The sequence below is a fragment of the Pongo pygmaeus genome, chromosome 3 (genome assembly GCF_028885625.2).
Source record: "Pongo pygmaeus isolate AG05252 chromosome 3, NHGRI_mPonPyg2-v2.0_pri, whole genome shotgun sequence".
In the NCBI taxonomy this organism is placed as follows: domain Eukaryota; kingdom Metazoa; phylum Chordata; class Mammalia; order Primates; family Hominidae; genus Pongo; species Pongo pygmaeus.
In genome coordinates, this window is record NC_072376.2 from 188,159,947 (window position 1) to 188,172,910 (window position 12,964).

The following is a 12,964-nucleotide window of genomic DNA, read 5'->3' on the forward strand; positions in this document are numbered from 1 at the left end:
CCACCAAACCTGAGATCATTTATATTTTCTTCTAGGCTATCCTGTAGGAATTTTATAGTTTTATATTTTACATTTAGGTCTATGATTTATTTTGAGTCAACTTTTGTGAAGGATGTAAGGTCTGTGTCTAGTTTCAACATTTTTTTTTGTATATGGATATCCAGTTGTTCCAGCAACATTTGTTGATAGGACTGTATTTTCTACATTTTTATTGCTTTTGCTCCATTGTCATAAGTTTACCATATTTGTGGGTTGTGGGCTCTGAATGCTGTTCCATTGATCTATTTATCTGTTTTTTTAATAGCTCTCTCTTGATTACTGTAGTTTTATGGTAGTTTTGAATTTGGGTAGTATTAGACATTTTACTTTTATTTCTTCAGTATTGTATTGGCTATTCTGGGTCTTTTGATACTACATATAAACTTTAGAATCATTTTATCAATATACACAAAATAACTTACTGGGATTTTCATTGAGATTATGTTGAATCTATACAGCTGACATCTTGACAATATTGAACTTCCTATTCATGAACATGGAATATCTCTCTATTTATTTAGTTCTTTAATTTCTTTCATCAGCATTTTGTGATTTTCTTCATATAAATCTTATATAAGTATTATTAGATTTCTACTTAAGTATTTCATTTTTGGGTGACGCTAATATAAATTGTATTGTGTTTTTAATTTCAAACTCCAATTGTTCATTATTGGTACATAGGAAAGTGATGAATTTTTGTATATCAACCTTGCATACTACAATCTTGCTATAACCCTACTAGCTCCAGGACCTTTTTCATTGATTATTTTGGATTTTCTACATGGACAATCATGTCATCTACAAACAAAGATAGTTTTTTTATTTTTTATCTTCCTAATCTATATACCTATTATTTCCTTTTTCTGTCTTATTCAATTAGCTATGACATCCAGTATGAGGTTGAAAAACAGGGGTTAAGAGAACATCTTTGACTTGTGTTTTAATGGGAAAGCTTAAAGTTTCCCATTGTTGAGTATCATGTTAGCTGTAGGCTATTTATAGATATTCCTTATTAAGTTGAGGAAGTTTTCCTCTAGTTCTAGTTTACTGACAGTTTGTATGATAAGTGGGGATTAGATTTTGTCAAATGCTCTTTCTGCAATGATTAATATGATCTTGGAAAATTTCTTTTTTAGTCTGTTGACGTGAAGGATTTATATTAATTGATTTTTAAATGTTGAACCACCCTTACATAACTGGGATGAATCCATTTGGGTCATGGTATACAATTCTTTTATACATTGTTTGATTTGATTTGCTAATATTTTTAAAGATTTTATAATCTATGTTCATGAGTGATATTGGTCAGTAGTTTTCTTTTCTTATAATGCCTGTGGCTTGATATCAGTATAATGCTGGCCTCTTATGAGTGAGGAAGTATTCTATTTGATTATATCTTCTGACAGAGTTTCTAGATAATTGATATTATTTCTTCCTTAAATGTTTGGTAGAATATACCAGTGAACCCATCTGGGCCTGATACTTTCAGTTATCCAGTTATCAATATTGATTCAGTTTTTAATAGTTATGGGCCTATTCAGATTGTCTATTTCTTCTTGTATGAGTTTTGGAAGATGTGTCTTTAAATAATTGATATATCTCATCTAGGTCATCAAATATGTGTGCATAGAGTTGTTTATAATATTTTATTTTATCCTTTTAGTGACTATGGATCTGTAGTAATACCTCTTCTTTCATTTTTGATATTAATATTTTGTGTTCTCTCTCTTTTTTTCTTAGCTGATCTAGAAAATTATAGATTTTATTGATCTTTTTAAAGAACCAGCCTTTGGTTTCATTGATTTTCTTTAGAGAGTTTCTATGTTCAATTTCATTGATTTCTGCTCTAATTTTTATTTCTTTTCTCCTGCTTACTTTGGATTTATTTGCTTTTCTTTTCCTAGTTTCAGGAGGTAAAATTTTAGATTGTTGATTTTAGATGTTCCTTCTGTTCTAATATAAGCATTCAATGCCATAAATTTCCCTTTGAGAACTGCTTTTTCTGCATCCACGAATTTTGATAAGTTGTTTTTTCATTTTTATTTACTTTGAAATACTTTTAAATTTCTCCTAAGATTTCTTTTTTGGCCCATGTGTTATTTACAAGTGTGTTTTTTAATCTCCAAGTAATTTGGGGTTTTAAAACTACCTTTTTAAAATTGATTTCTAGTTAAACTCCATTCCGGTCTAATACCAGCCACTGTATAATTTCTATTCTTTTAAATTTGGTAGGTGTGTTTTATGGCTCAGAATGTGATCTATCTTTGTGAAGCTTCCATACAATCTTGAGAAGAATGCTATTGTTGAAAGAATTAGTCTATAGATGTTCATTATATCCAGTTGATGATGCCACAGGTGTGTTCAGTTATGCCTTAATGAATTCTAGCTGCTGGAACTTTCCATTTGTGAGAGAGGGGAGCTGAAGTCTTTAACTGTAATAGTGGATTCATCTATTTTTTCTTGTAGTTATACCAGTTTTAGCCTCATATATTTTCATGCCCTATTGTTAGGCTCATATATATTAATGATTGTTATGTCTTCTTGGAGAATTGACCTCATTATCATTGTGCAGTGCCCCTTGTTATCGTTGATAATTTCCTTGCTCTGAAATCTGCTCTGTCTGAAATTAATCTCACTACTCCCACTTTCTTTTGATTAGTGTTAACATGGTACAGTAATCCCCCCTTATCCACAAGGGATATGTTCCAAGACTCCCAGTGGACACCTGAAACAGTGGATAGCATCAAACCTTACATATGTTATGTTTCTTCCTATGCATACATATCTATGATAAAGTGTAGTTTATAAATTGGACACAGTAAGAGATTACCAACAATACCTAATAATAAAATATAACAATTATGACAATATACTGTAATAAAAGTTATATGAATGTGATTTCTCTGCCTCTCTAAAAATATTTTATTGTACAGTATTCACCCTTCTTGTGATGACGTGAAATGATACAATGCCTACGTGATAAGACAAAGTGACATGAATCACATAAGCCTTGTGATGTAGCAGTAGGCTAATGACGACCTTCTGTATTCTTAAATCTGTGTAACCATCTTTTAACTTTCCATTAATGACTTGGTGTCACTCATATCAGAAGATTTCTTGATAGAGTCTTTGCATAGGTTCAACACTTTTTGGCACAACACATTGCTATAATTGAACATGTTTTCAGTTCATGTCTTCCATCCATGAATTATGTGCTTTTTCTACTTAACTAAGTACTTATCATACAATGTGGCTAGAGCTTTTGCAGTTTAAGGTGTGACAGAAAACTACCATAAATTTATTTTGCTTCTTCATAAGTTTATGGATAGAATATTCATTCTTACTGTAGATCTTAACAACATCAATATATGCTTTTTTTCCCCTTCTTTATTAAGTTGAGGACTTTTACCTCTTCACCTAAAAGAATCACTTTATGTCCTTTCTTTGGCATGTTTGAATTTTCAGCATCACTATTATTGCATTTTGGAAGCACTATTATGTAAAGTACAAATTAACCTGAACACAAGCACTGAGATATCATGACAGTCAATCTGATAACTGAGACGGTTACTAAGCAACTAATGGGCAAATAGCATATACAGTGTGGGTATGCTGGACAAAAGGATTATTTCACATCCCACACAAGATAATGCAGGATTGATGGTGTGAGAGTTTATCATGCTACCAAGAATGATGCACAATTTAAAATTTATGAATTGTTTACTTCTGGAACTTTCTATTTAATATTTTCAGACTGTTTGTGGCTGCTGTTAATGAAAACCACAGGAACTAAAAACAAAAACAAAAGCAAAAACAAAGGTAAGGGGGGCCGACTGTATATCTTTCCTCATCCATTTACCTGTAATCTATATGTGTCCTTATATTTAACTTGGGATTTTTGTAGACAACATATAATGGGGTATTTTAAAAAATCTGTTGCTTAATTGGTGCATTTAAATCATTGATTCAAAGTGATTAGTGATATAGTTGGGTTAATACCTAACGTATTTGTTAGTTTCTGTTTGTTCACCTTGTTCTTTATTCCTATTTTTGTCTTACACTATTTTTCTGTCTTTTGCAGTTTTAATTGAGCATTTTATATAATTTCATTTGCTCTCCACTCTTAGAGACTTTTTAATGTTTGCACAGAGTTTACAATATAAATTTACAACGAATCCAAGTCCACTTTCAAATAACACTATGCCACTTCATGTGTGAGTATCTTATAATAACAAAATAATTCATATTTGTCTCTCCCATCCTTATTGTCATTCATTTCATTCATGCATAAGCATAGATAAGTCTATGTATGTATGTAAGCATACGTAATTGAATATATTATTGCTATTGTTAACAAATATCTATCAGATCAATTAATAAGGAAAATACAAGTTTTTATTTTACTTTCACTTATTTCTTAAGTAATGCTTTCCTTTCTTTATGTACATGTGAGTTTCTGCACTATATCATTTTGTTTTTCTTTAAAGAACTTCTTTTAAAATTTCTTGCAAGTCAGGTCTACTGGCAACAAATTTATTAAATTTTTATTTACCTAAAAAAAAATATTTTCCTTTACATTTGAAGAGTAATTTCTCAGGGTACAGAACTCTAGGTTTTTTTGTTTTTGTTTTTTTTCTCTCTCAACACTTTAAATATTTCACTCCACTCTCTTCTTGCTTGCATGGTTTCTGAAGGGAAGTCAGATGTGACTCTTATCTCTGTTCCTCTACAAGTGTGGTAGGAGTTATTAAGAAATTATTTTAGGCAGATAGGGAGGAAAAGAGGTCCTTGGAAGGTTTTTTGCAGCTCCAAAAAAACGTTTCTTGTATAGCATGAAAGCCCCGGCTCTTAAACCTGGGCTGGCAACCTTTAATATGCAAGTGCCAGCCTTTAGAAACTAGTTCCACCCAACATGGCAATTCCCACTGTTGTCCTCTTGCCCTTGCCCCGACAGGTGCCTGACAGCATGGCCACCCCCATATGTCCCCATGTGTGTAGAACATCATGGCACCCTGCATTTGCGTATTAAAGAGCTGGGATGGGAGGGCCAGTTTTCTCACTGGCTAAGTGAATAACATGCCTGGTCAAACCAATTCCCTGAGCCGTGTGCAAATCAAACACCGCCTCCTCCAGCCATAGCATAAAACTGGCTGGTATCCTCCAAACGTGGGGTCTCCTCTTTCACCTTTGGAGCCCCCCTCCCTCTGTCTCTGTACGTGTAAGGACTAAACTCTGTGTAAGGACTGTGTAAGAACTAAACTCTGACCTTTTTCCCGCTTTCTGCCCACATTCTTATCTAAGGGGCCTGGCAAGTCATGCCTTATACACCATAAAATCTCTTTAGATGGGTTTTTATTAACCCTATATAAGTTGCTTACTTTCCAACCTGACTATGGTATAGCACCACATGACATATAGCAGACTGAAGGAAATAAAAATATTTTACCCCTAAATATGCTTCTTTGACATATTTTGAAATGGCTGTCACAAGCCAGCAGACTGAAGTAGGAGAAATTTGTATCTGTAGAGAATGGAGATTAATGCAGCCACATCTCCCTTTTCTATCCCTGTCCTGGATCTAGGAGAAATTGAGAGTCTGACACCTTTGAAAGTGAGAAGACACACATTTACCATCTATTCCCTCTGACAGTTTCCACCTTTGAGGGTCTATCTACACAATAAGAAGCCTGGTCTCCACAATCCCATTAATCTTAACTCAGTTATTCTTTTGTACTGGCTTTAAGTCTTTAGATAGTTTCTTAATTCTCTCAACCAATTGTCAACTAAAGAATCCCTAAAACTCACCTATGACTTGTAAGCCCTCATTTTGGGATGTCCCACATTTTCAGGACAAACCCATGTATACCTTCTGCATATTGATTTATGATTTTACCTGCAATGTCTGTCTCCCTGAAATGTATAAAACCAATGTGTAACCCGATCACCTTGGGTACACATTCTCTCAGGACTTGTTGAGATTGTGTAACCTGGGCTGCCGTTACTCATATTAGCTCAGATTAACATCTATTCATATATTTTGGCGGTTTTTTTTCTCCATCATCATGTGGTTTTGTGTCTGACTTGATTTGGGGAAAATCTTGGTTATTATTATTTCAAATGTTCTTCTGTTCCTTTATCTCTTCTCCTTCTGATAGTGCCCTTACACATACATTACAGCTTTTGTAGTTTCTCACAGTTCTTAAATATTGTGTTTTGACTTTTTAGTTTTCATTGTCTTTTCTCTTTGCTTTTAAATTTCAGTGATTTCTATTGAGATGGACTCAATCTCAGACATTCTTTTCTCAGCTGTGTCCAGTCTACCGAGAGGCCCATCAAAGGTACTCTTCACTTTTTTTATAGTTTTTTGATCTCTAGCATTTGGAGGGAAGTCTTTCTTATAATTTCCACCTCTTTGTTCACATTGACAACCTGTTCTTACATGTTGTCTACTTTATCCACTAGAGCCCTTAATATATTAATCAGTTATTTTAAATTCCCCATCTGTTACTTCCAACACCCTGCCATCGCTGAGTCTGATTTTAATGCATTTTCTGTCTCTTCACACTGTGTTTTACCTATTTGTGTGTCTTGTCATTTTCTTTTTGACAGGTGGACGTTATGTACTGGATAAAATGAACTAATGTAAATAGGCTTTTGGTAATGAGCTGGTACAGTGTTGGGGGAGGGGAAATGTTCTATAGTCCTATGATTAGGTCTCAGTCTTTTAGTGAGCTTGTGTTCTGGACTGTGAACTTCTCAAGTGCTTCTCAGTTTTCTCCACTTAGATGTGACAGGATGACTAGAGGGATCTGAAATTGGGTATTTCTTCTCCTCCACAGGGGATGCTAGAGCCAGCTGTGGTTGGATATTTCACTTCCCCCAGGTCTGTTAGGCTCTGATAAAACCAACAGGTTAGGCTTTGATTAAATAATCTCCCCTGAGGGCAGACCTTGTTAAGAATAAATGAACTCTCTGGCACATTCAAATGTGTTATTTTCCTCTGACCCTGACAAAACATGATGGGATTTTTGACCTGTTACTTATTGTGAGGGGCTGGAGAGCTCCAGGAGGTAACATGCATGCAAGTGTGTTGAGGGGGGTGGGGGTTGCACCATAACTGGGTTCCCCTGTTTTTAACTCTCAAGAATTGTCCTCACTGAGCTTCCACTGACTCACGGTTACACTTTTGGTTTTCCTATCCTCGCACTGGTTCCAATGGTGGTTTAAACTCACAACTCTCTGTTCCAATATGCCCTGACTGCCTGTATTCAACTGTTTGTCTCTCCAATTTGGGGGGCATTGGTTTGTCTGTTATGGTACTAAGAAGAATTTTCAGTTTGTTCAGGATTTTTCTTATTGTTAGGCTGAAGTCATGATTTACAAGCTTGTTACATGCTGGACCAGAAACTGGGAGTTTCTTATGGTTCTCTTTTAAACTATTTTAAAAACTTTAACTGATATTAGATTTTGGGGGGTTTTTTTGTCATTGTTTGTTTGTTCGTTTTGTAGCTTTGGTGAATATTTGGCCTTTTAAACTTCTGCATATTTTGTCTTGTAAAGGGAACTTTGCTAGAGCGTGAAGCACATTCATTTTAAAAATTAGGCATGTTTAAAGCATTCCTAGAAGACAATGTGGTAGATGTAGATGATGTACAAATGAATACTAGGGAAAAAATCTTATTCTAAAATACAGTCAAGTCACACAGGTTAAATGATAAATAAGCTTTATTTCAGTTCCTCAAAATACTTCCCTGTCTCTTCTCTAAAGCATTTATATTTACTCTTGCCTCTAACTGGGATGTTCAACTCTCTGCATGGTTAACTTCTCTAGTCCTCCATGTCTCAGCTTGAATACTTCCCAGAGAAAGCTTCTCCCATCTTGTGTAAAGCAGCACCATACCTGTTACTCTGTCACATCATCTACTTTGTTTAATTACCAGGTCATGATAATCTATTTTATGGATTTACTTATTTATTTTGACTCTTGTCTTGTAAGGTATGCTTCATGAGGTAAGTACCCCCTTTGCCTTTTTTTCTTTATATTTTCATTACTTAGAATGATCACTGGCACAGGATAGATCCTTAAATAATATTTGAATTCAAATAATGAAAGGACTACAAATGAGCTTCAGAGAGGAGAATTTTCAGGACGCAAAATGGCATTTATAATTGAGATCAGTCTTCTCTTCCCCTTACCCACTTTCATTCTTTTATCTTAGGATAAAAGAAAAAATGTGAGAGTGAAAAATACAAGGTGGTGGGAGAGAGAGAAAACATGTTTTTTATACAATGTGGAATATTGAAAATTTGAGAATACAGACCAGGAAGAACATTTGCACTGATTGATGGAGTCAGGCTGGAAAATTTGGCACCATTCCTGGCTTAGTCTGTGGGGTCCTTAACATTGACAGTCAACAATAATTGGTGTAGACTTAGCACCAAGGTCAGCCTCAGGGGCAGACATTTGAATCTGTGGCAGCTGCAGATGCAGTTGTGTCTCTAGTGAATGTTAGTAGCATGGTTGACATTTGGAGGAAGGATATTTACTAAGAAAAAGAAGAAAGAGAAAGTGCTAAAACATAATGCAGTAGCCATGGAGACCAGCAGCTTCATGGAGCACCGGGCATGACACTTCTAGGAACCTCTCAAGATTATCTAGGAAGAGATGAAGGGAGGTTGGCTTTGTTGAAAAATTAATAGGAACATGCAGTGCCAGAGAAGTTTTACATTGTGAACTTGTTTTTAATATTTTCTTATTGCCAGATTGCTGAGGACTAAGAAGCAAAGGTTTGCTTCTAAAAATAATTATCTTCTTTATTCGCCCCTTTGATAGAGAAGTCACAAGACAAAACAAACAAACAAACAAAAAAAAACAAGCCAAAAATCCCCCAAGTACATCCAAACATTTTCTGTACCCAAAATGTTACAAACATCTAAAACAAGTAAATGTTTCTTTCTTCTAGCCGTATAATTAAGAAGAAGAATATAGACATTAAGGATAATTAAATTCTTTTCCCAAGTTCCTTGTGTTCAAAGCAAAGTTCTCTGGGTTTTAAGGTAGAAAAAATCGTGAAAATTATTATTCCCACACACTTCCATATATTCTCATATCTTAATTATGATATATGAGTTTTTTACCAATATAAACCACACTTGACTTGAGTGTTTTAATTATTTTTTGCTGAATAAAGGGAAATTTATGACAATCCAGACTCACTCTTGGCTGAATGAATGTTGGTAGTGTCCTTGCAGTTGCTTCTTTTAGACAAAGGACTGGTGGTGGTCACTTATGTTCTCTACACCACTTTCCCATACTTGTGAGAGAAAGGTCCCAGCCTGGTCAAAGTCTTACAAAAATAAATGCTGAGAATGTCTGTCTTGGCCATTGATCTGTTTGCTGTTCCATACTTTTGTAAACCCCTGTGGTGATGTATTAGTCCATTTTCACACTGCTATAAAGAACTGTCCAAGACTTGGTAATTTATAAAGGAAAGAGGTTTAATTGACTCACAGTTCAGCATCACTGGGGAGGCCTCAGGAAACTTACAATCATGGCAGAAGGCAAAGGGGAAGCAAGGACCTTCTTCACAGGGTGGCAGAAGAGAATGGAGCCAGCAGACGAAATGCCAGGCACTTACAAAAACATCAGATCTCGTGAGAACTCATGATCACAAGAATAGCACAGCGGAAACCATCCCCATGATTCAATTATCTCCACCTGGTGTGTCCTTTGAAAGGTGGGGATTAAGGGAATTATGGGTATTACAATTCAAGATTTTGGGTGGGGATACAGCCAAACCATATCAGGTGACTAATAATATGAGGAATTTTCCTATGTCTTTCTCTAACTTGTAGCCTATAGAAGATATTCCACCTCACAATGACTTCAATGGTAGTATGCTCTACTACTTTTTTCTACAGATAATTACTTCAACAGTACTAGAAATTTATGTACTACCTTTAACGCTTAGGGTCCCATGACACAGAGCATAAATTTTTCATCCAAGTCTTTTACTTGTACCTAAGTTGTATTAAAATGGGATTTTTCCTTAGAGCATTCAGAGACTGACAAAACCTTGAAATAATTTCAAGTAAAATTATATTTATGTTTATAGATGTACATTAAAAATCAGATTCATTGTTGAATCTTGACATTTATTCAAGAGGACATTCACTTTAGAAATAGCTCAAGGGCATTTCTGAAATTAGATATCAAGTTTGAAGGTCAATAAAAAGATGTTGCTTTACTTTTTAGCCATTTTCTTTGCCTCGGTGTTGCTCTAGGCATGTGTGTGTGTGTGTGTATGTGTGTGTGAGCATATTTGAGTTGTTATTAGATTCTCTCCAATTTATGATATATTTTATATTCTTGTAAAACTGCCTACAGGAATAGGTTCTACTATATCTAAGAAATAAGAATGACTTTTTTAAACTTAGAAAGAATGATACATGAACTGATATTTCTTATTCAAAAATATCTCATAGATTATACAAATAGCAGATATTTAAGCACTTATTATCTTTCCTTTCAGCTATACTCATATTATGGGATCTTTAAGTTGCTTTAACTTTTTCTCATACTATTTAGTATAAAATTTTCCTATATAAATGTTTTCAGCTTTTAGATCAAATATAGTAGCATAATATTACAATATGAGGACATCACATAAAAGTCACAGAAATAAGTGAATTAGTATTTATATGCATAGCAATTTTTTTAGTATAATACACATAGTCACAATTGAAGTATAAATAAATGATCATATGCTGTTTAAGTCATAGGTTGTTTTAGCTTGAGGACTGCCATATATTGCCATCTACAGTAACAGCTACTTCTTTAACAAACTGAAAGACTGCTATATGTTTCCCCCTCAATTAACTGAGTGATGAGTCTGAACAGATAAAGGAAACAAACTGGCAAACGTGATCTGTATTGCCTGCCCCTGGCGTTAGAAGTTTGGACAGATTATATTTCCATAATAAGAGTACTGTCTGCTTGAGAGTACCCAGATGAAGTGGAGTTTTTAACATACCAAACCCTCAAACCAATTAGAACACTGCATGGCGGCAACCAGAGTCTCCTTCCCTTTAATGAGCCCTTGGTAATAAAAGTCTACCACTGCTATGATCTGTGTTGGAGATAAATTTAGTACCAAAATATTTTCATGTAAGCAATGGGCTTTAGTTGTTGTACCTAAACTACATAATAGGTGCCTTTCCTACTTAATAGACTTCCTTCCTGAACCTCTTGATCTTGACTCCCAGTGCTGTCTCTGAAGCAGAAGGCATGGATGATTATTGCCTTATACCAAAGACTCTTGTTCTGTAAGCTTAAAGATCCTCTAATGTAATGCAGTTCACTGTGTGTTCAGGTATCATCTGGCCTCCTTCACATTGCACTGTAAGAAATGTGACTTGGAAAACTGGCACAAACAAAAAAGCTGATACTCCAGCTATTCGAATTGCTGTAGTAATTCATTATTTTTTTGTCTTTGACCTAGGAGTCTGGTGCCTTCTGCAAGCACTCATGAGGTTCTGGTATGTTAGTTGGTAAGTGGTATGAATCTTTAATCCTTCAGAATTCTTGGTGGTTTGGGCTCTGAAATTGGGATGCTGAAAGAGACACAAAATTTTGGAAAGAAAGACAAAGGCCTAGTGTTCTTGGATCAGTGATATGAGAAGACTTCCTGGAATCTGACGGTGAATTCTGTCACCTAAGTGTTAGATAGCAAGGAGGAAGTAAGGAACAGCACAATCCTGCCTGTAAATGAAAGTCTGGAGGGTGAGTGGTGAGAAGTAAGATTGAAATAAACTACACAAATGGTGTCTTGGTCATTCTCACTCTTGTTAGGGCAAGCAAAGGAAGCAGCAGTATCAGAAAGAGGGGGCAGCAAACTTTAAGGTCCAATCTGAAAGGCCATGTAGTTGTGGCTACTGAGTCAGAGTTCTGAAGATGAAGCAGTGTTGGCAATGAATACTTGCTATCAGTATAAAGCTTGGTGGTGCTGAAAGCATTAGAAGTTCATTTGGTTGTGCCATGAGTGACTGACAACTGAAACTGAATGTGCCTTGCTTATGAACATGGAACCACTCTCTTCCTCTTTACCTACAGTTCCCTTATTTATCCTCTATTCTAATTTGATATGCTTTAAGGATAAACAAGATTAATAGTAAAGCCCAGATTTCTTTAGTTCCAAGGAGGACCAAAGGTCATATACATACTGAACTTTGGAATAAAGAGGTATTCTAACTTTTTGACTGTTGGATCAGGCACACAAGTCACCAATGTACCCACTCCTACGAGGAGAGCAGATGCTTATAAACAGTTAATGTAGTTTGGCTAGGGTTTATAAGGTTCACAGTAGGAGAACAAGGCTAAAGTAACCTTGTATGTGATCCTGTTAGACCAACTCAATGTACTTTTTTGGTTGCTTTTACAATTAAATGTAGCATAAAAATTAATGTGTTATATACTTGCAATTCCCATCCCAATAATGTCAGAGTGCATGCTTTCAGGAGTTGGTGTAGAGAAGTCCTTCTACCGTTGGGGGTACTGAAACCCTAATGGCATTGTTAAATCTCAGTGACTGATAATTTTGCTGATTGGAGACCTGTCATGAGTTGAAATGTTTCCCCCCAAAAAAATGTATGTTGAAGCCTAACTGCCACCCCACTTCTAAATGTGACATTATTTGGAAATAGGATCTTTGCAGGTGTGTTCAAGTTAAGATGAAATCATAGAATTAGAGTGGACCTTAATCCAATATCTGGTGTCCTCATAGGAAGAAAGAAATTTGGACACACATAGAGAGATCCCCATGTGAAGACACAGAGACACACAGGGAGAAAGGACTTGTGATAATTGAGGCTGAGATTGGAGTAATATAGTTGCAAGCAAAGGAAAGCCAAGTATTTTTTGGCAATT

The 12,964-nt window shown here is 35.3% G+C and overlaps 1 protein-coding gene across 3 annotated transcripts in view; it reads left to right on the forward strand.

The window, feature by feature from the left end:
• Positions 1-12,964, forward strand: part of ADAM29 (ADAM metallopeptidase domain 29) — a 157,692-nt gene that overhangs the window by 26,668 nt on the left and 118,060 nt on the right. Inside the window, exons 4-7 of one of the 3 annotated variants that reach the window (XR_008502153.2) lie at positions 3,793-3,858; positions 4,121-4,253; positions 6,301-6,377; positions 11,541-11,589. The gene's annotated coding sequence lies outside the window, so the exon portion shown is untranslated. The remainder of the gene's footprint in view (positions 1-3,792; positions 3,859-4,120; positions 4,254-6,300; positions 6,378-11,540; positions 11,590-12,964) is intronic. The other 2 variants (XR_010126174.1, XM_054485494.1) reach the window with 2 other exon arrangements.